We start from the raw sequence: 27,066 nt of genomic DNA, 5'->3' as shown, positions 1-27,066 counted from the left end.
TTAGACACAGAAAGGCAGGACTATTGATTGTGCAGTCACTCCAGGCTAAAAAGCAGATGGTTACAGTGTTGTTTGATCTGCAATATTTTGGTGTTAAAAATCTCACTGCAACTATCCAGATAATGAAAGTAACACAGTGCTGTCCCTTGGATACCTGAGAGAGCCATGAACTCTACTGAAGTCGGTGTTTCCAGGGATGAAAACTCACTGAAGGAATGGGAAACTGAATTAAGGTAAAATCTGTTCTTCCATGTAGAAAAATGAAGTCAATATGCTTGCTTGGATTGCAAATCTGGATATTGATGCGTTTGTTACATTGAGAACCAGACACCATGCTTGTTTTCACTGGTTTTGGTCAAAACGTGCATTTATATATATTTCAAACCTGATGACAAAAATTGAATTTGTCATTTGAATTTTGCATAGCTGTATTTTAAAGTGAACTCTGACATCCTGTGGGCACATGGAAAATTACCATTATATATCTACTGCATTTAAAGAAGTGCTTGCTGTCATAGTAGTGTTTAAACAAACATATATACATATACACATAATATTCTGAAATATCAGGTGTCTTAATGTTTGCTCTTGTGTAAGAATCCAAAAACATTCCATGCAGCACTCTCATTATTCACAGTTTGTAGTATCTTTTTTCTCTTGTATCTTTTATCCAATCAGAGAAAGTAAGAGGATAAAATTTGGGGTTTAATGTGTTAATCTTTCAAGTTTTCTCTATAAAAGCAGAGTCAATGGCTCCATTTCCCCCAATTAAAGCAAACTCTTTAATTATGGAATGCTTTGAGTTGCATGTTTGACAACATCTCATTTTTAATTAACTGGATTCCTTTTAAGATACCATGGATAATCATTGCCAGCAAACTTACCATGTCACAAACAATATGAAACACTGACATCTTGTGGGAAAAAAAAAATAAGAGGGACTGCTTTAGTGAGGAATTCAGTAGATCTACAAAATTCAGAAAGCAGATCATTCCATACATATATTAAATTATAATAAGTACCTCATCTCATGGAATCATGGAATCATAGGATCACAGAATGTTTTGGGTTGGAAGAAACCTTAAACATCATCCTGTTCCGACCCCGTGCCAGGAGCACCACAGGCTAAAGGTGGAGTATGAATATACAAATAAAAATTTACCTATAAAACTGTACACATACACATGTATATATATACATGCACCCACAGCTGAAATCCAGTGCTTCTAATATTTCTCTCTCTGTAATTGCTTTTAACAGCTTTTACTGCAACTTGTGACTGCATTTCTGCTAACTTTATGAAACATATAGCCAGTGTCTGTGAGTCTCAACAAGACTGATTCTAAAACTTCTGCTTTTTTATTCTCTTTTCTTTATTTTTCCGCCTAACAAGAAGATCTAACATACACTTTCCCCCTGAAAGTAAGTTGAAAAAGCACATCATTAAGCAAAAAGAGCAGAACTATGCAACTGAAGGAGCCACTGTATTGAGTACATAGGCTATGAAAATGCAATACTTATTTAAAAACATCACTAAAAATGTAGTTCTTAGCCTATTCAATACCTATCTCTACACCTTGTATTTCAATCATAAATTATGTAGCCTAGTACATGCAGCAATTCACTGATGGTGTGGAGCAGCAGTGGCATCTGCTGGCCATAATCATCTGCTGACTGCTGAATTTTCTCAATTGTTATATTTCTTCCAGATTTAATACCTCCTACTGATGCTACAGGTTTTAGCTTTTATATTTTTCACATTCTGTGCTTCTTTAGTGTGCAGTTATGAGCTTCACATTATGGGATGGTGAGCTCTCTGCACGGAGGAGGGAGACAAAACAATTCCTGCTCCAGCTGGGCACCAAGGACAAATGATCCAAACCTCAGCCCAGGAGCACAAACACCGTGGGCTGGAGAGAGAAAAACAAGCAGGGTGGGACTGATGGGCTGAAGCTGGAATTGGGAATGAACTCCAAGGTGCCAATGGAGCAGAACTGATCCCAGGGAGAGCTCCCGGGAGCGCTCGTGCATTTTGGGACCATTTTGGGTCATTTGGGTGCAGCCCTGGCTGGGCTCTGGTGCTGCCCAGGGTGTGCCCATTAATAAATCCCTACTTTATTCTTTAACTCCATCTAGTCTCAGTCCTAGGTCAGCCTTCACAAGGCATCACCACCTCCTTGTAAATGTACAATGATGAAAAAGGATGGTGCCTGGAGAAACCTTTATAAGGCATGTTGTGCTGATCCATCTGAGGTAACCACGTGCTGTCAAATGTAGTGGCAAAAATACAAAGTATTTGAAGCTATAGGCCTGAGATTTATCCCTTTTTACTTCTTTGCTCTATGGTTGATGCTCAAAATTTAATTTTTTTGCAACTTCCAAGTAGAGTTTCACCAAAGGATAAAAAAATGGTGGCAAAATAGATTTAATTTTTGTATTGACCACGTCCATCAGTATCTGCTCTCCAGATAATGGCAGTTATTCATAACTCAGTGAATTTCACATAATTCCTAAGAAATAAACTCCTATTATGGGAATTTTTATTTTCTTGAGGATGAAAATACCAGCAAAACCCAACAGAAATACAATGAACCAGGTCCCCAGAATATTTAGCAATTGTTGGAAAAGCAAGGGATATTTAAACCAGCAGCTTGGGAAGGTTTGTTTTGCGTGTCCTAGTCTGCAAACCCTTGACATGGAACCTGGAATTAATAAAAATTTGATTTCCCAATGTTAGGTAAGAAAGTGTGAAAATTTGAAAATGTTTCTCGGTGTTTAATGGTGAAACACTTCAAATTGAAATAATAAAAAAAAGAGCTTGCATGGAAGGCAGGTTTTTGGGTTTTTTTGTTTGCTAACTGTTGAAGAAAAATAAATGCCTGGGCATACTGACAGTAAGAATGTGTCAGAGCAGAGATCCTGCCAGGCAACCATCCTGTCTCCAGCAGTGGCCAAAGGTAGAGAGAAGCCACTCCTTACACAGGGGGGGTTGACTGGGTTGTTTATAACACCCACACAGCACCACACCTTGTGTCATGTGTGTGGCCAGGATAGTGCATCATAAAGTGATATTTCCCCAGAAAATTCTCCCAGGCTCCAGTACTCTGAGCCATAAGACATGACTTCTTTGCATGAACATAAACAAACAAATGAAAACCAGAAGCAACACCAAAAAATATAAAAAAATGCGATCTCTTCATCCTTTAAATTGTTATTTAAACTCATGGAAAAAATAAAACCTTCTTAACCAATAACCCCTCGACATGATTTCATTGGCATTTTTTCAGTCATGGTAGATTTGGGTAAATACTAAAAAAAAACATTTCTGGCAAACTTGCATTCAGATTTCACACAGGTGCTTTGTGGTTTTCATTCCTCTGTGCACTGTTGCTCATGCAAAGAAATAATTGGAGAATATTATGGGAAACAGCTGCATTCACATGCAAACAAGGGTATTTGCTGATGAACCCAGGTATCCATCATCCATCTCCCCAGCTCACCAAAGTGTTTCTGCATAGGTTTAGTTCACCTCAAAGGGAGTATTTTAGATTTAAAGCAAGGCTTTGTACTAGGAATATTTTTCAACTATTCCACTCACCTTGTTGGGCAAGCCAGGCAAGCAAAAGCAGAAGACAGATGAGAAACAGATAGTGATCCATTACAGGGAAGAGCTTGTGAGTCAACCAAAGTGTTATATGGCCTTTGCTAATTCAAAGAAAATGGGAAAAGTGACATCATAAAGCAGAAATCCCCTGAAATCAAAAAATCCCCTGCTGCTTTCCTGCACAGACAACACAACGATCCTCCGTGTGTTTATAGATATTAGATGCCCAAAACTTGGTTGTATAAATCTTTGTTATTACCAAGGTGGTTTGTACTGTTGTGTATCAGCACCTTCCACAGCAGGAAGAGTATGGGTTGTTTAGAACAATAAATAAAACAGGAATTTTTAATATGATAATATGTATCAGTCACCAGAAAAAATGCCTTGCATAAAATACACAATCTTCACTGCCTATTTAGGACACTCAAGAAGAACATATTATCACATGCTCAACTTCTTTTCTGCTTTAATCTAACTGCACATTATTTAGTTTTTCCCCTTGTGAACAAATTTACAGGTAAAGAAAGGTGCTGTTATTATTCCCTTTTGCAAGCCATTGAATCAACATGTTTTTTCCCATATGAGATCCATATACTTTTGTGCATGAAATTTGGGGAAAAAAAATTAAATTGTAATTTTTTTCTTCACCTCACCTCTTCCCATAATCACAGTGCACATTTTGTCTCCAGGGTCTTTACCTTATTTTCATCTTTCTGTCTGCACATAAGGAATTCAGAAAGGTTCTGTAGCATTTAAATACTGACTCTTAAATGTGTTGGTAGGTACAACCACGACATAAAGGTGTGAGTTTGACCCAGTTGCTTGAGCACAAGTTCTACCATCATTTGATGTAATCTAGGGGTGCTAGCTTGGGTTTGCAGGCAGGATACAAACCTGTGAGAGATCAGTTTTCATGTAGATGCCCACTAGAAAATCCCAGGACACTCAAGTACCTGATAAATACCACATTTTTGGAGTGGGATCCAAACAAATGTGTGTATTCGTGTGGAAGAAAATAAGAAGAGGGTTGGAGATGGTTTAATTCCCATTAAATTACCAGGAAAAAGTTAAATGCATCCTTCACAAGAGGCAAATTGAGCTTTTCTGTAGAATTCAGGGTAGCCCATGAGATACTGGAGAAATACGTATTGTCTGAGCCAGTAAAGAAATATGTTCCTGGGATCCTTCCACTCTGCTCCAAGGAGGGGAATAAATATCCCAACAGTATAATCAGTTTTAGGAGATTATTTAATGTGTTCAGGATTTTTAGGAGGTATTTCCCATTGGAACTGTTCAGATTTGACCTTTAGAGTAGAGTCCAAGAAGAAAATAAGCTGTCAACACACGTGAATTAACTTTGGAGTCACCTACAGTGGAATTTGAGTCAAAATTGCAGACCTGTGCCCAAGTACCACCTGAGAAGCCATAGTCAGTGAGAGCATCCACAGGAATGTGACCAAAGTGATAAGTGACCTTTGAGGCACCAGTGCTCACCAATTCACCAGCACAAGGCAAAACATCCTGGAATATTTCACCTGGCTGTTGTGTAGGCAACTGGATCAAGTGATGCTCTTTAAGAAAATCAAGCTGTTCTTTAGACAGCTGCTTTTAGAGTCTGTGTGTGGATGTTCACTGGGGGTCCAGTGTCCACTCTAGGTGACGGAGATTTGATCAATACCATCAGAGCAGCCTAGGGATTGACTCCGTTTACCCCACTGTGGGTATTGTCTGTAGAAACTCCTGTGTGTAGAGACCAAAACCCTGAGCTGTTGAAATGTAAACGTATCAGACAACCTTTGGGATTCAGAACTGCAATTTGGCAGATGACAGAGGCTCTTTGCATTCAGGAACCCTCCTGGAGCAGGAGCTGGAGGCTCCCTCCACATGTGAGCAGCTGTATTCAGGCAAAATCCTTGATTCAAGGTAAGCACTACTTAGCAACAACGAAAACATCAGTCTGTTACTAATATTATTCTCATACTAAATCCAAAAACAGCTACTAAGAACAAAATTAACTCTATCCCAACCAAAACCAGGGCAGCATTTCAATTAGGTGCTTAAATTTAGACAGTGATAATGTTCCTAAAAGACACAACAAAAATCACTGTGAGGAACAGAGTTCTTTGATTACCATCTGTAGAGATTTTTATGTGAACTTGAGGGAGACAACTTTGGAGAAGTCACATATCAGTTAGCATCTCTGCCTCTGAAAAATGTAAAGAAGGATTTTTTTTTTTTGAAATAGCCCTTCCTTAAATGTATTGGTGACCTCATCTCTAAAAGAAATGTATTCCATATAAAGAAGACAGCAGTTTGTTTTGATGTTGAATACAAGATGTTGATGTACTACTGTTATGTTACTCTTTACTTGACCTTTTCTCTGTCAGTTGATTATGCAGAGTTTTAAACTCCTCCAGAAATGCTTTTGGCATAGCTGAATGTTTTCAGTGCAATAAACTTCAGTCAATAACTAAAATACTTTCATACTGAAGTGCTCTTTAGGCAATGAATTAAAAATAAACTTGTAAACATGGAAGAGTCCCTAAATGCAGGAGGAGTTGTGTCTCTGTGAGTGGTTTGGGTTTTGGCTTTGGTAGGGTTTGTTTGTTTGTTTGATACTACTATTTCTACTTCTTATTGAAAAATAACTTTTGAGACCTTTGAAACTCTATCACTTTGTATCAGATTTTTAACATAAGTTTAGCCACAAAAAATGGTTGACTATGTGGCAAAGATCTGTTGTGACGTTGAAACAACTTTTAATGTAAAGATTTAATTTTTCTAGAAAAAAAAAGCATCCAGACCTTTCTACTGTCATCCTGCAGTTGCAAATATCCTATCCCTTATATACCCTATTCAAAAGTTTATGGTATTCTGGAATTAAGAAACACAGGATTCTAGATTTTTCTCTTGAATTAGGGAGGCTCTTCTTCTCTCAGGATAGATGCAGTTGACTTTGTGTCTTCTAGAGCTGGAGTAACTTAAACTTTAGTTTTCATTCCTTGTCTTACACAGAGTAATCTTCCCATCTCTAACTAACAGCTGTGATTTCCATCTATTCCTGGGGTGCAGGTGGCTGCAGTATTCCCACGATAATGCTGACTTTGACAGACATAAATATTGAATTTTATGGTTGTATTTTAATTTAGGAAGTCAGTTTATGAGATGAGTGCTGCCTTGAGATTTTGATATGACCAATTCCTTTAGACATGACAGATTTCAATATGGGTAATATCCCAGAAGGACTGGAAATAATCTGAGATATTGCCAGCATCAACAGCAGCACTCTAATTCTTTACAGAGAATTGTTTGACATGATCTAAAAGCCCCCTGTGAGGGAGATTTCATAGCAGTTGTCAATAACCTGTTGTGGTTAACTTCTCATCAGAAACTTTATCCTGCTATGTCAGTCAGACCTTCCTTGTTTCTTCTTCCATTCCTCGGGGTCACAGAGCACAAATTACTTTCTATGCCTTTGAAACATTTTTAGTCATATTTTGAAGCAACACTTATTTCAGGAAAATAATGTTATCTTGCCTTTCTCAACAGTTAGGGAAAAGTTTGTAGAGTTTTCTCTTGGCTTCGGTTTTCCAAATGCTCATTCACTCTGGGAGCATCATTTGTTCAGGAAAATGAATAATTAACCAAGTGTGAATGAGAGCAGACAATTTTTTTTCTGATAATTAAGTAAAGTTCTGTATACTGGAGTATAAAATTAATTTTGGTTGCATTTAAAAAGTAGTATTAATAATTTAATGATTATTATTTTATAGTTTGATATTAAAAATGTCATACATTTTATATTATTTTTCACATACTGTGTATACAATATTATCTATCATAATATACATATGTGAATAAAAATTAATGAAAAATTTTGAATATTTTAACCTTTCTGATGGTAACAAAATAGTAGCACTATTTTAAAGAAATTTATTATGAGATCTACTTCAGTTCCAGGAGCAGAGTGTTCAAAAACTCACTATGTCTTCAAAATAGCCAATATATTTATTTTGCTTGCATCTTTCCTGGGCAATAAGACTTTCCTTCCAGTAGATGGTGATAGAGAACTTTAAAAAAAAAGGCAATTGATTGCTGTGGGCTTACCTACTCTTGTTTTAATGAAATTTGACCCCAAATCATCATTGAAAGTAACAGAATATTTTTTCATGTTCTTATGATGGGACAGTTGGTCATTAGTGAACTATTTTATCTTTTTTCTATTTCCACCTTTTTTTCTGGTTTTGTTCCCTTGAAATACATTTTTTTGCTACATGATCTGGAAGGAAATATGAAGATTTTTTTTTTTTTTTAACAATTTTTGTCCTACAACCTCAGCGTTTGTTTTGGGAAACATTTCACCCCCCCTCTCCCATTTCTCCTCTGAGCTGGCTTGATGCTAAAGGCCAGCAATTTCTCCATCTCGTTTCAGTTTGAATACTGTTCTACAGCAATTTTAGTTTTTGCTTTTAATCCCAGTCTTCATGTAGCATATTTTATCAAGAGAAATAAACTCTTGGAAGTTTTAAATATGTGAGAATGAGGGAAATAGATTTTGTTATGCAAAATTCCATCGTCAAATAAACCAGTAATGATCTGTAGGGAAAAATGTCAATTATGAAACTATGTTTACACATAGGATGGAACTAAGTTTTGATATTCCATTCATGTCCTTAGGATTTACAGGGAAGAAAAAATCAAGATAATTTTATAAGCTTCAGAGGAACTATTAAAGTTTTCTTTAAATTTTGATAAATTCATCCAAGATCATCTTTTAGATTCTTGATTGGATATCTTGGACCCTGTCTGCCAGATATGATGAGGTGGTAGGTGACATCCAAGTCCCAGTGACATTCTCTGATGTACACAGCACTGATGAGGATGGTGGAAAACAGAGATTGAACCCGAAATATTTGGTGTCACTCATGTTTTAAAGCCAAACCAGAGGAAGACAGAGTTGATTGCACTGAGGGGGCATCAATACAAACCATTAAAGTTGTACCAAAAACTGATACCAAACCATCAGTGTTGTATCTGGTGTTGTTCCTACTTGGAAATTATTATATCTGTCTTCTGCTTGTTATTGAACAAATGGGAAGTTGTAAAGTTCTCACAAACTTTCCAAAGTCTGTTCCTGAACTTGTATAAAATCAATGTTGTAAAAGAATGTAAATTATTGTTATTCAATGTAATGGAATGAACTGAGGAATCCGATGTTTATTAGCTTGCCTTTTTGAAGGAAAAAAAAAACAAAACACAACAAACCACAAAAAAACCCACAAAAAACCAAAACAAACCAACAAACAAAAAAAAAACCACCAAAAAAAACCCACCAAAAAACCACAAAAACCCCAAACAAAACAAACAAACAAACAAACACCAAAAAAACCCAAAAACCCAAGTGAAAGTTATTTCATGTTCATGAAGGTTTCCCTTGGAAACCTAGATTGTTTTACTTCCCCTGAAGGAACTTCAGTAATCTTACCCCAATTCACTGTGATTTGGAAAAGATTATGGGAATGTTTCAAAACAATGATAAGATCAAAATAAGATCAAAATAAAATGTCTTATTTTGCCAGCCAGGCAGAAATGTTTTACTTTAGGTCAATCTAACACTAATCTCACTGTGTCTGAGCTAACCTTTTAGGATTATGGGAACTATTTTTCATTGCCCTGGCCTTCACTTCTGTATTATTGGGTAGACTTACAAAATTATATCTCCTATTTGCTGCTTTACTTCTGTTTCTGTGAACAACAGCAGAGCATGATGGAAGAAAAAAATCTTTAATGGGGAAATATTGGCCACTCATTCCCCTGCTATATATATTTTTCCTTTCTTATCTTTTTTTTTTTTTTTAAGTGTTTTTTTTAAGGCTTTTTAATCTTATTTACATCCTGTAGTTTGGACACAATGTTCTAATACAGGGATTGTATTAGAGTGAGAAAATACACCTACCATGACTCCAAAGAAGGCAAGAGAGGTGCCAGGAGATGCTTCAGCATCGTTTGGAAGTGAGCACTTAAAGCCAGGCTAAACCAGTTAAAAAGCTTTCATAAGCAAAACCTGCACATAAAAAAAAAAAAAAAAAAAAAAACTATTTTGCACACCTGAGCAGATTTCCACCCTGAATTAGTCACTTCATATTTGTTCTGAAAAAAACCCAGCTCAAATTCCAGGTCTGGAAAAGCAGACCTTAGGGGTCTGCAGGGAAAAGCATCATGCAAGCTGCCCAAGTGATGGGAGAACACTGGGGGGGGGGGGGGGGGGGTGTGAAAAATATGATGATCTTCCTGCTCTGAACATCTTCATTCTCTTCCAAATTACCATAGGAACATGAATTTGATTGTGTACTTCCTACAGCAGTGCTAATTAGTTATCTCATATTAATTATAGTAATTACATACACCTATCCATAGGACTATTAGGCAGTTCATAGGAAAAAAGCACCAACTAAGATGTGCTTGATACAGAGCAGCTAATCAGCCAACAGCTGTTCTCAGTCCCAGAGTTGCTATTTAACACCCAAAATACTGTACAAAAGGGATACTTTCAAAATTCCAGCTAATAAAAACCCTTTTCAAGTCATTGCTAAACAAATGTGTTCAGCTCTTCATCTGCTGTCAGAGCCAGGGATCTGAATTAAATACTAATATGACTAAGCAGCAGTACAAGAATCATCAAAAAGCTGATGCGAGGGCACATTACCAGGGAACAAACAGAATGTGTTTAACAGAGGAAATGTAGTCTGGACAAATATAGGTCAGTAAATCTACTTTTAAACCAATAAAATCTGTTTATCTGCAGTCTAGGTGTTGTTTTGCTTGGAGATGAATGTCTGTCTTTACCATGATTTTGTACACTGGGGTGGGTGATGGAGAAAAACTCATCCTGTCACATGAACTGTCCTAGCAAGTGCTCGGAAAGGGATTTTCATCAATGAACTACAAAATAGAGCCTACTGCTAATGTGTGGCTCACAGGGATGTCCACAAACTGACATCCAGAGTGTGATGTTCCTCTCCATCTGCCGTGAAATGTATTCCTTTGTTTTACATAAGAATCTACCAAAAAAAAAAAAAAAAAAAAAAAAAAAAAAAAAAAAAAAAAACCAAACAAAAAAACCCCAAAAAACCAAACTATTCAATTTTATGTCTCTTTTCTAAATGGCCAAAAATCACAGATCTGGTTCCTAGCCTTTCATGTGTGCATGAGGATGGCCTGGTACAAGAATGCTCTACTCTAAAATTTATGGTCTTCTGCTCCCACTGCCTGTGGTGCTTGTGAATACGAGGCATTCAGTGAGATATTCAGTGGCTTTAGGAGAAGAGAAGAAAATTTTAGTTTCTCTGCTCTCTCTTCCTCTGAATTGCAGGCCAGCAAGTTCTACCTGCAGATCTTACACTGATCCCATCAGGACAACTCTCACTAAAGCTTTATTCTCTACTCACATCCACTTCCACAAAATGTGAAGTTTCACCCTCCATTGTTTGGATCTGGTCCTGTTCCCTCCACCCTGCTGCAGCCTCCTATCACATCTTTCTTTCCTGTGTAGGGCATGGATTAAAGATGTTTCATCTCAATTTACAGCACCAAGTCTCTACTGGATAGCTCAACCCTTTCAATTTTTGTGGCTGTTTTCTTTCTTACAAACTAATTAAAATGTTTGTATAAACAAATTGAATCTCCCTCTTTGCTTTCCATGCAAATCAGAGTTCTGTCATGATGGAAATTGTATTTATACTTAAAATTAAATTAATCACACCGCTTCCTGTCCAGAAGCTGCATTGCTAATCCCGTTTCAATCAGTTGCTGCATTGCCCCTATTGCAGACCTTTATTTTTGTGTATTCTCTTGACAGATTTGACAAGAATTATGCATGTTAAAAGAAACATGTCCTGTTTGAAGTTAAAAGAAAAAAAAAAAAGAGTATGAAATTGTTTAAAAAATGTGAAATTGCTAGGTTATACTCAGGTTCAAGATCCAAATAAATTTCCTGCTTGTGTTTCACTGACTGCCAAGGAAAGTTTGGCCATCACATCTTTAGCTGCATGAGAAGTCCACAGTTATGTGAGGTTCTACATCTGGGTCTGAATATGCAGTAGGTCTAATTTCAGTCCCATTATATGTATATTCCTCATTTACAGACTGAAATACATAGACAGGGTGAAGTCTGAGCTAAGAAAATCCATAAAGCTGTTTATGCCCCATAAACTTCTCTCGTTCCATTTAAAATTCAGTCCTCATTAAGAAAACTCTGTGTAAGTAAAGTGTGTTTAGTGGCACTATTATGGAGACAGAATTCTTATCTTTAGCAAAATTAATTGCCAACAAAGCTGGTAAAGAGTCTGGAACACAAGTCTGATGAGGAGCAGCTGAGGGAGCTGGGGGGGCTCAGCCTGGACAAAAGGAGGCTCAGGGGGAACTTTCTGGCTCTTTCCAACTCCCTGACAGCAGGATGCAGCTGGGAAGAACCGATCTCTTCTCCCAAACGAGTGACAGTACAAGAGGAAACAGCCTCACTTTGCATCAGGGGAGGTTTAGATTGGATATTTGGAAAAATCTCTTCACTGCAAGGGTTGTCAAGCCCTGGCACAGGCTTCCCAGGGCAGTGATGGAGTTACTATCCCTGGAGGGATTTAAAAGACATGAAAATATGGCACTTGGGGACACAGTTTAGTGATAGGCTTGGCAGTGTTGGGTTAGCATTGCACTTGATGAATTTAGAGGTCTCTTCTCACCTAAAAAATTCTGTGATTTTATTATTCTAATAGCAGCCTTAACCAGGAATATTTTAGAAATGTTAGCAGGGCTATTGAGCCTGTTAATTGCTCATCCCAGAGAATGAGAACTGCAGCTGTATAGAGGCTGTGGATGCCATGCCTGCAGCATTATTCATTTCATGTGAACTAATTGACAGGGGGGTGAAATTATGAGGCTTAATTGAAGAAAAAAGAGAATTTCATGTCTTTCTCTGTAGTTATAGATTAAAAGCAAGCTTGTACCATAGGGAGATTAGAAAACAAACTTTCAAGAAAAATGGTTTTCCAATTTTTTTTGTATGTTTATTAATTGTAGTGTACATCTATTATATTCAGCTGCCCAAATTAAACTTCACTGATCTTGCTTCATCTGTCTCCAGTAGAGGGAAGGTAATATCTACAAGGACTATCATCATTAGTGGTCAGGGTAAAACTGCAGATAGGAAAAATATTCCTGGGTAAATATAAAACTGTCAAATAACCTAAAATACCATATTTATGCTTATTGGAGAATGTCAAACCAAATTGGTAGGAAGAAGCATTCACTCTTACTACATCCATATACATATATTTGGGGAAAACAGACGGTCTCTGAACAAAAAAGAGCCAAAGAATACCATGTGCTCAGAAGTTATTCTGTCTTCTATGAGCATGTTAGCTGGATGAACTATAAGAAAATTTTATTACCTATATCTGTACAGATTAAAATCTTCCCCCAAAAAATTTGCACCATAAAACTTCTGCAACGAGACTAACTATGAATTTAATCCAGAGATATAAAAACTTGGGTGGTAGAATGGCATGATTCCACATAATTTCAATATATTTCATTACATAATTGTCTTTTCATTGCATAACTATTCATTTCATAAATTGGTCTTAAACAGCAAAGTTTAGGTTAAAGTTGTGTCTGACTACACTAAAAATCCACTGCAAGAGTTAATATCCCACCTAACATACTATGAGTGCTTTGCTGGGATTTAGCTGGTGTTAAATATCTGCTTGTTAGTTAATTCTCACCCACAAACAAACCTGAAGACTTTCAGTAGAATTTTGATTGATCAAGAGCATCAGAATCTGAGAAATATAGGGTTCTTTGATGATGATTGATGATGAAGGTAGATTTAGTAGATGCTGAAGTAGTCATTAGCGAAAGCAAGAAGCTGTAAAACCTTTTCAACAAGTAATGTTCTGATCCTCAGCCCTTTTCTTTGAAGAGAGTAGTCACTGCTTTCCTACCACAGGACAAAACTTTTCACTTTCCTATAAAAGATACAAATGGAACTGGAAAGGAATGGGTGGTAATAAATTTATGTCCTGTTCTCCCAACTATCACTGACTTTATTTATATTTCCAGGGAATTATTTTAACCACAAATATGTTTTGTTTTTTTTTTTCTGAGAACTAAATAACCAGCAGGGTATGAGGCAGCTTGACCCAAGTGAATGCATCACCTTTACCCCCTGATTTCCCACTCCTGAGCAACCTCTCATCCTGGTACCCTCATCCAACACCCTCCCTCCTCAGCTAACCAGAAACTTTTGAATGAGTAAACTGACATTATGACATTTGCCAAATTTCAATTTTGTTCAGTCAATTAGCAGTAGCTTCAATCTTGTATTTCAATTGATTGGGCTGAAATTACCACAGTGAATTTCCATGCTGGAGGGTATAAAAGCCCTCAGACACTGGGTGTATGTGACTCTCGTGTGCCTCTCCAGGTTGAGCTGCTGTAGCTAATACACTAATGAAAAGGTTATGTCAGGCAAACTGAATATGGAAAAAAAAAACCCTGAAGACAGAAAAGTTAAATAGGTTGTTTTAAACCTCCTAATAGAAATGGGATAGAGTGTTTTTTTTTTTTCTCCTTCTAAGAGTAGCAAATGCTTTTCTGTAAGTGCTTCTCGCAGATATTTAATGTAACAAATACAACAGGGAGTGCTTTTGAAATAGCAGATGAATTGAAACAGTGGGAGGGAAAAGGAATAGGAATGGGATGGGGGATAAGATACTTCAGACTTAATGTATTGCAGAGAGAGAGATAATTCCATGCCCTAAAAAAATCAATCCACATACTATCTCTTTGCTTCTCAGAATGCAGAACTCCAATCAGAAAACCAATAAGAATGTATCCTCTGTTATACATATGCTATTTTACTTTTTCAGGGAAAAACAAGCCTCACATGCAACCCCTTTAATAAAAAGCAGGACTGAAGACTATCCAAGGGGAAGGTTTTCAGCTGTGAAATCCTGGATTTATGAGAATAAAACAAGTACCTCAGGACTAAAGCCACTGGACAGAAAACACTGTCAAACCTTTGTTCTGGTTTAAGCAGTATTGGAGTTTTTCTTTCATCAGGAAAACTTTCTAGTGAGATTCTGTGTCCTCCCAACACAACAAGAAGGAGATAGGGATGGCTAGAAACTTTCATTGTGGACTACAAAGACAGGAAGAGGCTTATATGGCTTTGAATGTTGACATGACTCACAAAGACAAATTGTGTCTCTTCTGCTTTCAAAAGAAGCCCTCGTTCTTAAAAATAAATAGGATCATGGATGAGTATAAGAATAGAAGAGTCTTGATCTTGCACCACTGATGGGCTGATGTGAATCCTCAATAAACCAGTTTAAAATGGTTTTATGTGATGAGCTCAGGCAGCCAAACCTCATGTTCCTGGAGCCATCCTCATGTGTTACTGTGAAGAGCAAGATCCACCCTTAAGGGGTCACAAAATCAGGCAGGGGGAAGGATTAGATTTTGACAGGACCTTGTTTAACCACTTGCCAGCACAAGGCTGATCCTCATAGCCAAACTCTGCCAAATTTTTGTTTGCTTGTATCTTTTACAGGTTTTCTTTACAAATAGCTGGAAAAGTATTTTGTGGTTTTAAGTCAAGGTGTAGCACTTTCATAGAGGTTTGCATATCCTAAAAAAGAACACGAAATAGCAATGAAAAAATTTCTGTATAGATTTGGACAATTTTTTTTTCTCACAATTGTATTCAATGTTTTCTTTATTCTCCCAAAGGGTTCTGTTTCAATTACCTATGTAGTAAGGATCTGATGTATCTATTTCTCCTTTGGAATTATTTGGTTCATTTTTACAAAACTGCGGGGAAAATAAAAGTACAAATTAAGATCTTAATATAGTTAGACAATGACATAGCTGCAATGTAAAATTCCACATCTGAGGCTGTCTTGGAGAAAGGCCCATTCTCAGGCCAACTTACAGTTTGACAGTACACATACAGAGTTTCAGCTTACTTGTAATGGAGTAATTTCCAAGGAGTTGCTATATGTTCTCTAATTTACACTTATAAAAATGGAAATGCTTCTTCCTCTTGTTTTCTTGGTTACAGGAATAATTTCCATTTTAGAACTTATTTTTCCTGTTTTTCAAATACTTTTATGTGCCCTCTCTCACTCATTTTTAGAAATTTTTCACCAGTCACTCCAGGCCCTTTCAGTGCATGAGTGGGCTGTGTGTTAAAAGTTCCTCTGTTAATATTCACATTTTTTTCCTGTGGTGTTCCTGCCATATTGTTAAATTCTGCTTTGAATACCATTAATTCTGGTTTATATTTGGAGGTGTTTTTCATTTTTCAGTTCTAGGAAAATGCTGCTGCATTTCATTCTGTGGTGCCTGCAGACCATGGCAGTGGAGTTTGCAATCTATTCAGCTTCTGGAGGAAAGCAGCACAGGTTATTTTCTTTACTCAGGACTTGGCTCTTTAGGTGACATCCTGAGTCCAGTGAAGTCAAGTTATATTTTTCCATTTGTTTCAGCTGAGTTTTGTCTGCAATGATTATTAATAGGAAAATATTTCTTCCCAGTTTCCTTCTTCCCTTCCAAGCTAGAATTAATATTTTTATAAGAATTTCCCTTTTCAAATTTTCACAATCACAATCAGCTTGTGCACAAGCATCCACAACATTAAATTTTAATGTATCACCTATAGTTTTTGTTTTATCTTGTCAGATGAGCACTTTGATTTATATTCTGCCTCCCAAGGTGTCTCTGCTTCTTCAGCACAATCCCCATTGTAGCTTTGTTTCTATAAATTGATATCAGGGATCAATTGACAATGACAGTAGATGATTCTGGACTGAACCTTTCCAGAATCCGTGAAGAAACACATCTGAGATCCAAGGTTATGGCATTGTTACAGGAATTCAAACCTGTGTTGGGTTCTGCACAGCAAAGACTTTCTTCAGCTTCTGTAGGGCCCCATGGATAATCTGTAGTGCTCACCTAAAAACAGGGATGTGGTATTTTTTTCTATAAAAGATAGATACAAGTAATTAACTGCGTGGAGAAGGGAGAATGGTGCTTTTGGTCGCTGAATCTGCATTGCTATTTTTGCCAAAGTGCTCTGTAGGTCGTTCAGAGAAAGCCTCAGCAGGGATTAGACACACAGTGAGATGTGCACTTCCACTCCCAACAACATAAAATAACCTTCAGCTGGAAGCCAAAAATTTTTCATGCTCTGTACTTCAGGAATACCTTTTGTAGTGTTATAATTGTATCTATAGGTAGATTTTCCAAGTACACTCAGTAGTCTGACTCTGTTGCTAATTACATCCATGGGAAGGAGTTCAGACCAGAACCATGATTTTCTAAAGAGTAACACATAGTTCATTTTTGGTAAATGGGATATATCCCTGTGCCCTTGACCCTGAATATGCTTTTTCAACATGCCATTGGCCATGTGACAAAATGCCACTATTTTCCCATAGTAAGACCATGGGAAAATTGTGGGTTTTCAATATTTGTGCAGAATCCTGCAAATAATTTTCCCATTAGTACTACTGTCAAGTTGCTCTCTTATAAATCTTTATTTTTAGTAACAAAAAATACTCAATGTGCTAAAGACATGGATGCTTTCATAAGATACATTTCACATATTGATTTTTCTCCAATGGACTTTTAATATTTTTGGGAAAGCTTTTCTTTGTTTTGGTAGCTGGTTTGTTTCCCCTTGACAGGTCTTTGTTTTATCCACAGATATTCTCTGTAGAAAATGTAAAAATAGGGACAATATTTGACACATGAGCTGAGCTCTTTAAAGTTTTCAGTCCTCATGTCTGTGGCTAAAAGTAGGTCAACCTCAGTTTGGAACTGTATTTTTACCACTCTGGTTTTCATTGCCTCATCAGGGCCAAGTTTTAAAATAGATTGAGCAATGGCATGACTGTCCATGATTGGGCAAGTGAAAAACATTGTTTGCAAAGTTTCATGCCTGCTGGATCTCATAAAAAGAAACCAAAGCTTCCTTCTTCGCATATCAAATATCAAAGAAATATTTTTCTCCAACCTATCTAAAAATGGAATGTGAAAATGATAATGTCTCCAGGAGCCTGCTAATAACAATACAATATTGTTGGATTTTATTATAATACAATATTGTTAGATTTTATTATTTGTTGACAAAGAGTACTTTTGATGAGACAAGAAATGAACATTTTCCTGTTGTTTTCATCTAATCTTCCCTTCATCCTTCTTGGAGCTCTGTTGAAACAGAGTCTCCTATAGCCCAAAGTTGTTCCTTACCACAAACCTCCAGATGCTGGGTGGCATTAAGAGCATACTCTTAGAGAAGTTTATTATTTATCATGAAGTTTAATGTACCAATAAAGACAGGCATACACATTTAATTTTTAATGGAGTATCCTTCACCTTGCAGAGTGCCTTAGCCTTTGTCATGCTGAGGATTATCCATTTTTCTTGGCACTCCACTCTCCCACTCTGCCACCTTCTTCTGTGCATCCTGGAGCTGCTGTGGCAGTTTTAAACCTTCATATCTCATGCTGTTTTTCTTGTGTGCTGTTCTCACATGTTCTTCTCATAACCTCAAGCTTGAAAATCCTGAGATATATTGATTTAGTCAAATTTTTTCCTGTAAGAAATTGTCAGACGTGGGAATAACTCTCTCCCTCTTTTCCTGCCTTTTTTTTTTTAATGTATAACAATATAGTCAAGGAGAGATAGATTTAATTAATGACTCCAATACATGAAAACCTTTTAAATTGTCCACAATTATTATCCAATAATATGTATATATGCAAAAATTTAGTAGTTAATTGGTGTGCAGGGTGTAATCAAAACTTGTTCAAGGGAGTGTTGGTAGGATCACAGGCAAAAACCATCAACTGGAAGATTGTTTTTCTCCCTGGCTGGCCACTGGGGAAAGTTTTCACTATCCCATTCTCCATTTGTCTTTCTCTGTTTATCATCTAAAAGAGACTTCACCATTTGAATAATTGTATGACATCAGCGAGACACCCCATGAATACAATTTTGTCTGTGGAGGCCTCCCTTATCCTCCTTTGTGCAATTCTCTCAGCATGCTGGTAGCTCAAGACAAGACCAAATCCAAACAAGAATGTGTGAAACAAGGATCCAGATAGACAGCCAGTCCTGCCCCAAGCCTGGCCTGGAGATTGCATTTAAAACACAATGAAGAGTGAGCCAGGGGAAATCCTTCTGTGATTTTGATGCATTTGGTCCTTGTTTGAGACTGGGACAAAGCCACAATCAAATTCAGTGTTAACAGCAATTTAAAGCACTTTCGCATCTCTGAAGTCTTAAGCTTCTATTTGTGCTTCTGATTCACTCTCTTGAGGATGTACAATTTGCAGAGCTTCTGAGAATGCATCCTGTAGGAAAAAACAACCCACAAAAACCCCTTTCTCTTCTTTTTCCTCATTTTAAAAAACTGTGGTTAAGATGTATATTGCAGGATGCTCAATAACTTTCAACCATTTTTTTCCTGTTATGTAAGATGTATTCCCAACCTCTCTGACTCTATGGAAATAGCAGCATGTGCTCAAACTATTTATATCTCTGAACATATCATTTTTCTTATCAAGTTGTCATTGCATTTTCTGAGCTTCTTGACTGGTTATTGCAGACAGAGTAAAAATATTCAGCTGCCAGGTATGCCTTAAAACAAAAAAAAAAAAAAAAAAAAAAGGACACACAAAGACAATAATAGCAAATTGTTCAAAGATTCTATACTTTTTGGTTCTACTCCTGCTGATTACTGACAGTACTGTGCTTTTAAAAATATAATTAATTATATTTTTAATCCACCAGCTGTAGCCTGATGCATTAAAACGTTTTTGCTAATGAGTGTTTTTACTTTTCAAACATATCCTGTCAACATGATCTCGGTGGATAATCTTGTAGAGTGGCAAGATCTTTGTGCACATCAAACTGGCCACCCATTTGTGAGCTACACTAGATGATGCCTGAACTTTGATACAGATATTAACAAATTGTGTCAATATACTAGTCTGTGGCTAATTGCAAAGAGAATACAAACTTGCAAATATGAAAAGATCTCTTCTGCAGATATCCCTTGCTGATTTTCTTTTATATTGGGTTGATCACTGGAGACAGCAGAGTGGAAGTTCTCTCAGACAACCACATTTACACTTGCTATCACCATATGCTAAGTAGCTTGTGCAAATGCTACCCCCACGCTGAATAAATCACCTGACTAATTATTGTACTAACTGCTTACAGTCTGAATTTGCATTCTCTCTTTCAGGCATTATCAGTTTGTGGTTGCCTGCTTGATTTGCTTCCTCACAGATTAGAAATCTCTTCCTGGGTCTGACATGAAAATCTGTGCTGTGGTATAATAGTGACTGTCTGAAAATACATAAAGAAGGAGATTTCAGAAATCAGAGATGCAAAAAAATAAACTGTGCTGTTTATGTGCTATTAATTAATCTCTCTGTTTTTGCTGCAAAGTCTTTTGTCTTGCAAAACTAAGCAGATTTATTAGTTGTGTTGGGGTCTGGGCAGATCTGTGAGATAATGGTACCTCTGGTCATAACTGGAAACAGCTGAGTTGGACTTCAAAGAAGCCAAAAATTATTGACTGGAATGAAAATATGAAGAAATCACTTCAGATTTGTTCTCACAGATCAGTATATAGCCTGATATTTTACAAGACTTGGCTAATTCTTATTCCATTAAAATCAATAGGACTTTTGTCTTTGTGGCCACCAAGATCAAGACTAGCCTATGAATTGTGTTAGTGCTTTCTAGATGACAAACCATTCCTGAGAGATTCATTACTATACAATATATTAGGGTTTAAAATTTAAAACAAATTTATTTATTTAATGTCCTTTTTACCTCACTAGTATGCCTTACAACTTGACTGCTATATTGTTTTAGAGTCTACTTTTCAACAACATATCTCAGTCAGAAAACAGAGTATTTCCCTTGCCACTATTTTCCAGTAATTAAACATCCTCACTCATGGGAAAAAAAAGTGTCTAACTCTCATTCAATTTGATCTGGTTGAATCTTTGAACTTAGGGGTTTTAGCACAGGAGGGCATTTAGGAAGGCACCTTCCTGAGGGAAGGACTGTCCACTGGCCAAGTGGAAAGAGCTAAACTTCACCTGGGATACAGAGAAGGCTGAGGCACCCAAAAAGCTTTTGTATCAGTCTTCAGTGAAAAGTGCCCCAGTGACACTGCCCACATCACAAAAGGCAAAGGCAGGGACTGGGAGAAGAAAGAACTGTCCCTGTTCACAAGATCAGATTTGAGAAAATCTAAGGCACCAGAAGGTATACAAGCCCATAGGACTGTTGAGATGCAATGCAGGTTCTGGTGGATAAAATGGTTAAACCACAGTCCATCCTTTTGGAAGGTTGTGGCGGTCCCATGAAGATCCCACTGGCTGGAAAAGGAAAGGAAAATTTTAAAAAGGGATGAAAGGGAAGACCTGGGGACCTACAGACTGCTCAGTCTCATTTCAGGGTCTAGCAAGATGATGGAGCAGATAATCCTGGAAACTGTTCTAAGTCACACAGAAAAGGAGGAGGTGATTGGTGACAGCAACAGAGTTTCACTACATGAAAATTGTGCCTGAAAAATCTGGCAGCCTTCTGTGGGGGGGTTACAGTTTTGTGTCGATGAGGGAAGTGCAACTGATGTCCCCCATCGGGACTTGTACAAAGAATTTGATGCTCTCCCACGTGGCACCCTTGTCTCAACTGGAGAGAGATGGGTTTGACAGAATGACCACTTGGTGGATAAGGAATTGGTTTGATGATTGCACTCAAAGAGTTGTAATTAACACCTTGGTGTCCAAGTGGACACCCAGTGATAAGATGTGCTCCTCAGGGATCGGTGTTGGCACTGGCATTGTTTAACATCTTTGTCAGCAGCATGGACAGTGGATTGAGGGCAGCCTCGGCAGGTTTGCTGGTGACCCTGAGCTGTGTGAGGTGTCTGACACACCAGAAAGAAGGGATGCCATCCAGAGGGACCTCGACAGACTTGAGAGAGGGGCCTGGAGAACCTCATGAAGTTCAACAAGGTCAAGTGCATCATCCTGCACCTGGGTCAGGGCAACCCCAAGCACAGCCACAGGCGAATGGGTTGTGAGCATCCCTGAGGAGAAGGACTTGGGGGTGGATAAAAAGCTCAATATGCCAACTGCATCCTGGGCTGCATCAAAGGAGATGTGAGCAGTAGGTCGAGGGAGGTGATTCTCCACCTGTGATCTGCTCCTGTGAGACCCACACAGACTTCTGCATCCAAGTCTGGGACACCCAATACAAGAAATGAGTCCAGAGAAACACTGAGCTGATCACAGCAGTGCAGCTGCTCTGCTGTGGAGACAGGCTGAGAGAGTTCAGCTGTTCAGGCTGGAGAAGAGAAGGCTCCAGACAGTCCTTGTAGCAGCCCCTTCAGTACCAAAAGGGGGCTTACATGAAGACTGGAGAAGAACTTTTCACAAGGACATGCAATTTCACTTGCAAACTACTCTGACTTCCTCACAATTTCCTTGGCTTCCAGTCCTGATGTCATGTCCTCTTTTTTTTTGTTTTGATTTTCTTTGGAAAATACTGAGTGGCATTAGGTGAGTCCTTTAAAATCTTTTTTTTATCCTTTCTTCTTCCCCAGACTGGCAACTTTCCACTGAATCTCTTTCTGAGAATAGACAGCCATCGAGTTCTCAACTCACCTAATGTGCTTTCTTGACAACTTTTAACCAGAAGGTAGTGCTAAATCCCACACTCTTCTGAAGTCTTAGGATGTTTGTAGTTATTGAGCCTGTAATTTCAAAAAATATAGGGTTTTTTGAGTTGATTGCATTGATTTTCCTGTGAAAAAAGTAGTATCGACTGACATTAATCACCTTTCCAGCCTGATAATTTATGAATTTATACCAGACTCAGATTTTGCTTGGATTTTGTCTGTGACAGGTAGGCTGATTGTGTCCATAGTACCCTAAACACTCTTGACTTCTCTGAATCATAATACAATGCTAGGATTTGTCCAACCTGCTGCTGTTTTGCCTCTATCTCTGTCTATTCATCCTGTCTATTAAAAATTCAGAGCATGAACTAGAAATGTCCTCCATCAACTCACACAGGATCCATTCAAGCAAGTATCCTGGCCTGCTGATTTAAAATTATTTATCTCTGAGAGATGTTTAACACCCTCCACAGCTACTAATGGACTGGAAAATACTTTATCATGTTCATATGATTCAGATACATCCTCCTGCTTCTTTCAAGATACAAAACAGAAATATTGAATAAACATATATCTCATTAAAAGTTCTGCCACCCCCCTGAGCACCAGAATTTTATTATAGCTATTATTCAGAACCTACCTTCTTCCAGCTAGTCAGATTTTGCTCTTTTACTGCCTTAATTTTCTACACCCTATAACTTCCCCTCCTGGTTCATAGCTGTTGCTTCCCTTTTCTGTTTGCTAAATATTGGCTTTTAATTTCTAAGTACTGCAGTCCTTTGTTGAGCCTGGAAGGGTTATAACTAATGTTGTCCTCTCTTTTTGATGTGCATTTATGAGATTTTAGGTACTTCAGTTATTGATAAAGAGCTCACAAGTTTCATCTGTTTTTTTTCTAACACTTTTATTGTTTCCTGTCTTTATGCTTTTTTTTTTTATTTCTCTTATCAGGAAAATCAGGTGTATATATCTGTTTTGACTGATGAAATATGCAAGGACGGTGAAGACATGACACTGGCTTGTGTCTGGGGTATACACCAACCTGTATTTCAGGTCTCAGTGCTGAAGTGTTCATACTACTCAGTGGGAAAATGTGTAAATTGATCTATAGAGTAAATAGGGTGGTTTGAGGCAAGACACTACAATTCTGGGCAGATCTTTCCCCTTCCAGCTAAAGTTTGCCTCTTTAGGTCCCCACAGGTGTGGTAATGAAATGTGGTGTGGCTGTGAAGCTCTTGTACTTAGATTAGATTCAGAAATTATTTTGGAAGATGGCTTTTTTTGGTTGTTTACACCAGTTCACAGAATGTATAGCCTTATTTCATGAGGCAACCAACAGCTTTCATTACACTGATTAATTCCTTTATTTTCCATAGAAATAATTCAAAATTTCTTACGCCTGTAACCTTTGATCATGGGTTTAATTTTTTTTTTTTTTGACTGTTAAAAAATCTATTATTACTTCAACTCATATATATGTTTTTCTTCTGGCTACATGAGACTTACTACATTTATTTTCCACAAAGGATTTGTCTTGCACTGAGCATGGAAACAGTGCATTACCCACTTACCTGCTCCTTGTAATCTCTAGATGAGGTGTGTGTGCTGTGATGTCTATGAGGAATTGGCCAGCATATGATGGTTTGGCTCTCAATCAGCCATGGACCATTGATTTCATTTTTTTTGCTTGTAAATAGGAACGTCATAGCCTTCAGTAAAGCATCAGCTTGTTCAGTAGCTACCAGTGTAATCTTCCTATACTTGCTGCTGTCATCCTTCTTTCTTACATTCCTGCTATTGTTATTTATGGTCAGCTACTATCTTATTAGCTTGATAGAATAAGGGGTTTATCTTCCTGGGTGTTTCTAAAGCACCTGCAGTGACAAGGACCATGGTCCTGACATGCTGCATAAATAACAGCAGGATCCCTTTCTGCTGGGATCATAGATATTGCTGAAGGCCTTCCAAAGGAGGCTGAGGGGCAACATCACTATTTTCTGCAGCTTCATGAAGAAGGAAGTGGAGATGGAGGTGTTGATTTCTTTTCTCTGTTATCCAGTTATAGGATCCATGGGAATGGTTCAAAGCTGCCCCTGGGGAGGTTTGGATTGGACAAGAAGAATTTCTTTACTGAAGGGGTGGTTAAACACTGGAACAGACATCCTAGAGAGGCATTTGGACAATGCCCTTAGCAGCATAGTTTAACTTGGTCAGCCCTGAATTAGTCAGGCAGTCAGATTAGATGATTTCTTAGATCCCTTCCAACTGAAATATTAAATCTATTATATTCTAAATAAATACCAAAGCTATATTTTGAAATCCATTCAATAAGTGGATTACTCTCTGTATTCTTAAAATCTGCTACTGATTCCAGCAAGATTTGGATCAAGTCCTGTAGGAACACACCGTATTAACAAATGGCAATTATTGGTCCACTGCAGGTCCTTTTACTCCAGAAACTTGCTTAATGTGAGGTTTTTTCCATTAGAATGGCCAAAGTAAGGAAAACACCTAACAGCCATCAGAGACCTTTTCAGATTTCTTTGCAGAGGTGACAGAAACACCATTTCCACTTTTAATCTCTCCATGGTGTGACCTTGAGAACAAAGTGTAGTAGTGGTCTTTGCACAGGGTCTGATCCTACATCCCCCAACAATGCCAGGAGCTCTCTTCCTACTTGTTCTCCAGCTGTCCAATACCTGATACCTGCCTGTCTGCTTCTTTGCCATCAGGCACCTTGTCAGGAGAAAAATGACAGCTCACAGCAGCACCTGCCTTACAAAGCCCTAAATCTCAGCAGCAGAGATGCCACAGAGTCTGTGATCTCTGAAAAGCTGAACAGGCATTGTTAAAAACTAACCAAATTTGTTATAAACTACTAGTTTTATATTCAGCTGCTTTGAGGAGTGGGTTATTGACATTGGAAGGTCTCTGCATTTTGTAAATCTCACAAAGTATTTCTGAGTCCCACTATATGCTTACAAATCTCAAAACAGTTTCACCAATTAAGTCAATGAATCCTGAATGAAAAACTCAAACACTTTCACTTGCAAATCCTGACTTACTTTCTACAATTCAAGGATAAGAAGGGATTTAAAAAACCTGTACTGTCAAGTACTGAAGCAATTTTGATTCTCAATATGCCTTGTGGCTATGTTTGAGAGAATGAGCAAGCAAAAAGTTGCTGACATGATGTCAAAAATCTAAAGGGTGAAATTCTTCCAGTTGAAAGGAAAAGAAACAGAGAAGGAAGCCAAATACTGCCCCTGAGGATTTTTCCTCAGAATGATGTCCTCTCCGTGGTTAGGTCCAGATCAAGGAATAATGTATAGATCTCTTCAAAGCTGCTAAAATGGATGCTGCTTTTCCCCACAAACTAAATTAGAGTAGCATAGATTCGAATATATTAGAATAGAATAGTTGCAGCTGGAAGGGATCTGCAAGAGTCATGTAGTACAACTGCTGACTGGTTTGGGGTTGACCAAAAGTTTAAATTCACTGCTATTAAGGGCAGTGTCTAAATGCCTCTCAAACTTAGCAGAAGGGATGTTAAGCACCAGAGCTTGGGTTGTTTTTATTTTAAATCTCTGAAGCATAGACTCAAAGAATCTCTAAATATGAATCTTGAATTGCAGAAAATTTATTTTACTCAAGTTATCATTCATATGAATGACATTAATTTGCAGCACTTGGTTCACTTTTAAACTTGATGATTATTGCTATGTATTTTGGTAACTATGTAGTTTATTGTGTTAAAATCTTTTTATTGCTTAACTTCCAGAAAATTTTCTGAGCTTTCAATTATTAGACAGTTTATAAAAACAGGAACAAAAAAAATTTGTATCTGTTCTCATTAATCTGCCTAAGAATCATGGAAAGATTTTATGTCTGCCTAATTTTATGAGTTTAAAGTGCAGTTATGCACGTGTTTTGAGGTATAATCAGTATATATTATATATATATATATATATATATATATACATATACATATATATATATATACTCATTTTGTGTTGTGTAATGATGCCACAGATTCCATAGAATGTGTTCAGATGATTTAATCAATGTGTTCAATCAGAAACTGAGCCGACCTTATGTGTTTACATTTAATTAGATAAACCCATCATAATTTGAACTTAACTGGAGAAATGTACAAATTCTTAAAACAGAAGACCTTCAGTATTATTTATTCTGACCACACCTAATCAACAGCACAGCTTGCAAGATGGATTTCAATGGCAGATTTTAATGGCAGGAATGCAGGTCACATCAAAATACTACCAGGAGTTGAAGAAATTTATTTGGTCACAGATACACCCTCAAATTATTCATCATGAGTTTTACACATAATTTTGAAAACTCCAGTTCTTAAGTCATTTGGTTCAGACATGTTGTAGACAATTTTCATGGAATCTATATTTTATTCTTCAGTACTGAAATTTTAACATTTTCCATTTATCATTCTCACAGTACAGATCCCCTCTCAGTTGTCTCTTGGGGCTGGACACGCCCAGCTGCCTCTGTCCTTCCTCATAAGAGATGCTCCTGTTCCTTCCTCATCTTTCTCACCCTCTTCTGGACCTGCTCCAGGAGTTCCATGTCTCTCCTGTCCTGAGCAGCCCAGAACTGGACAGAGCACTCCAGATTCAACCTCAAAAAAGACTGGATTAGAGGGGCAGGATTGAAGCATAAA

The sequence above is a fragment of the Lonchura striata genome, chromosome 1A (assembly GCF_050655825.1).
Source record: "Lonchura striata isolate lonStrDom1 chromosome 1A, ASM5065582v1, whole genome shotgun sequence".
Taxonomy (NCBI): Eukaryota; Metazoa; Chordata; class Aves; order Passeriformes; family Estrildidae; genus Lonchura; species Lonchura striata.
The sequence above is the reverse complement of the archived record's forward strand: the minus strand, read 5'-3'. Positions refer to the sequence as shown.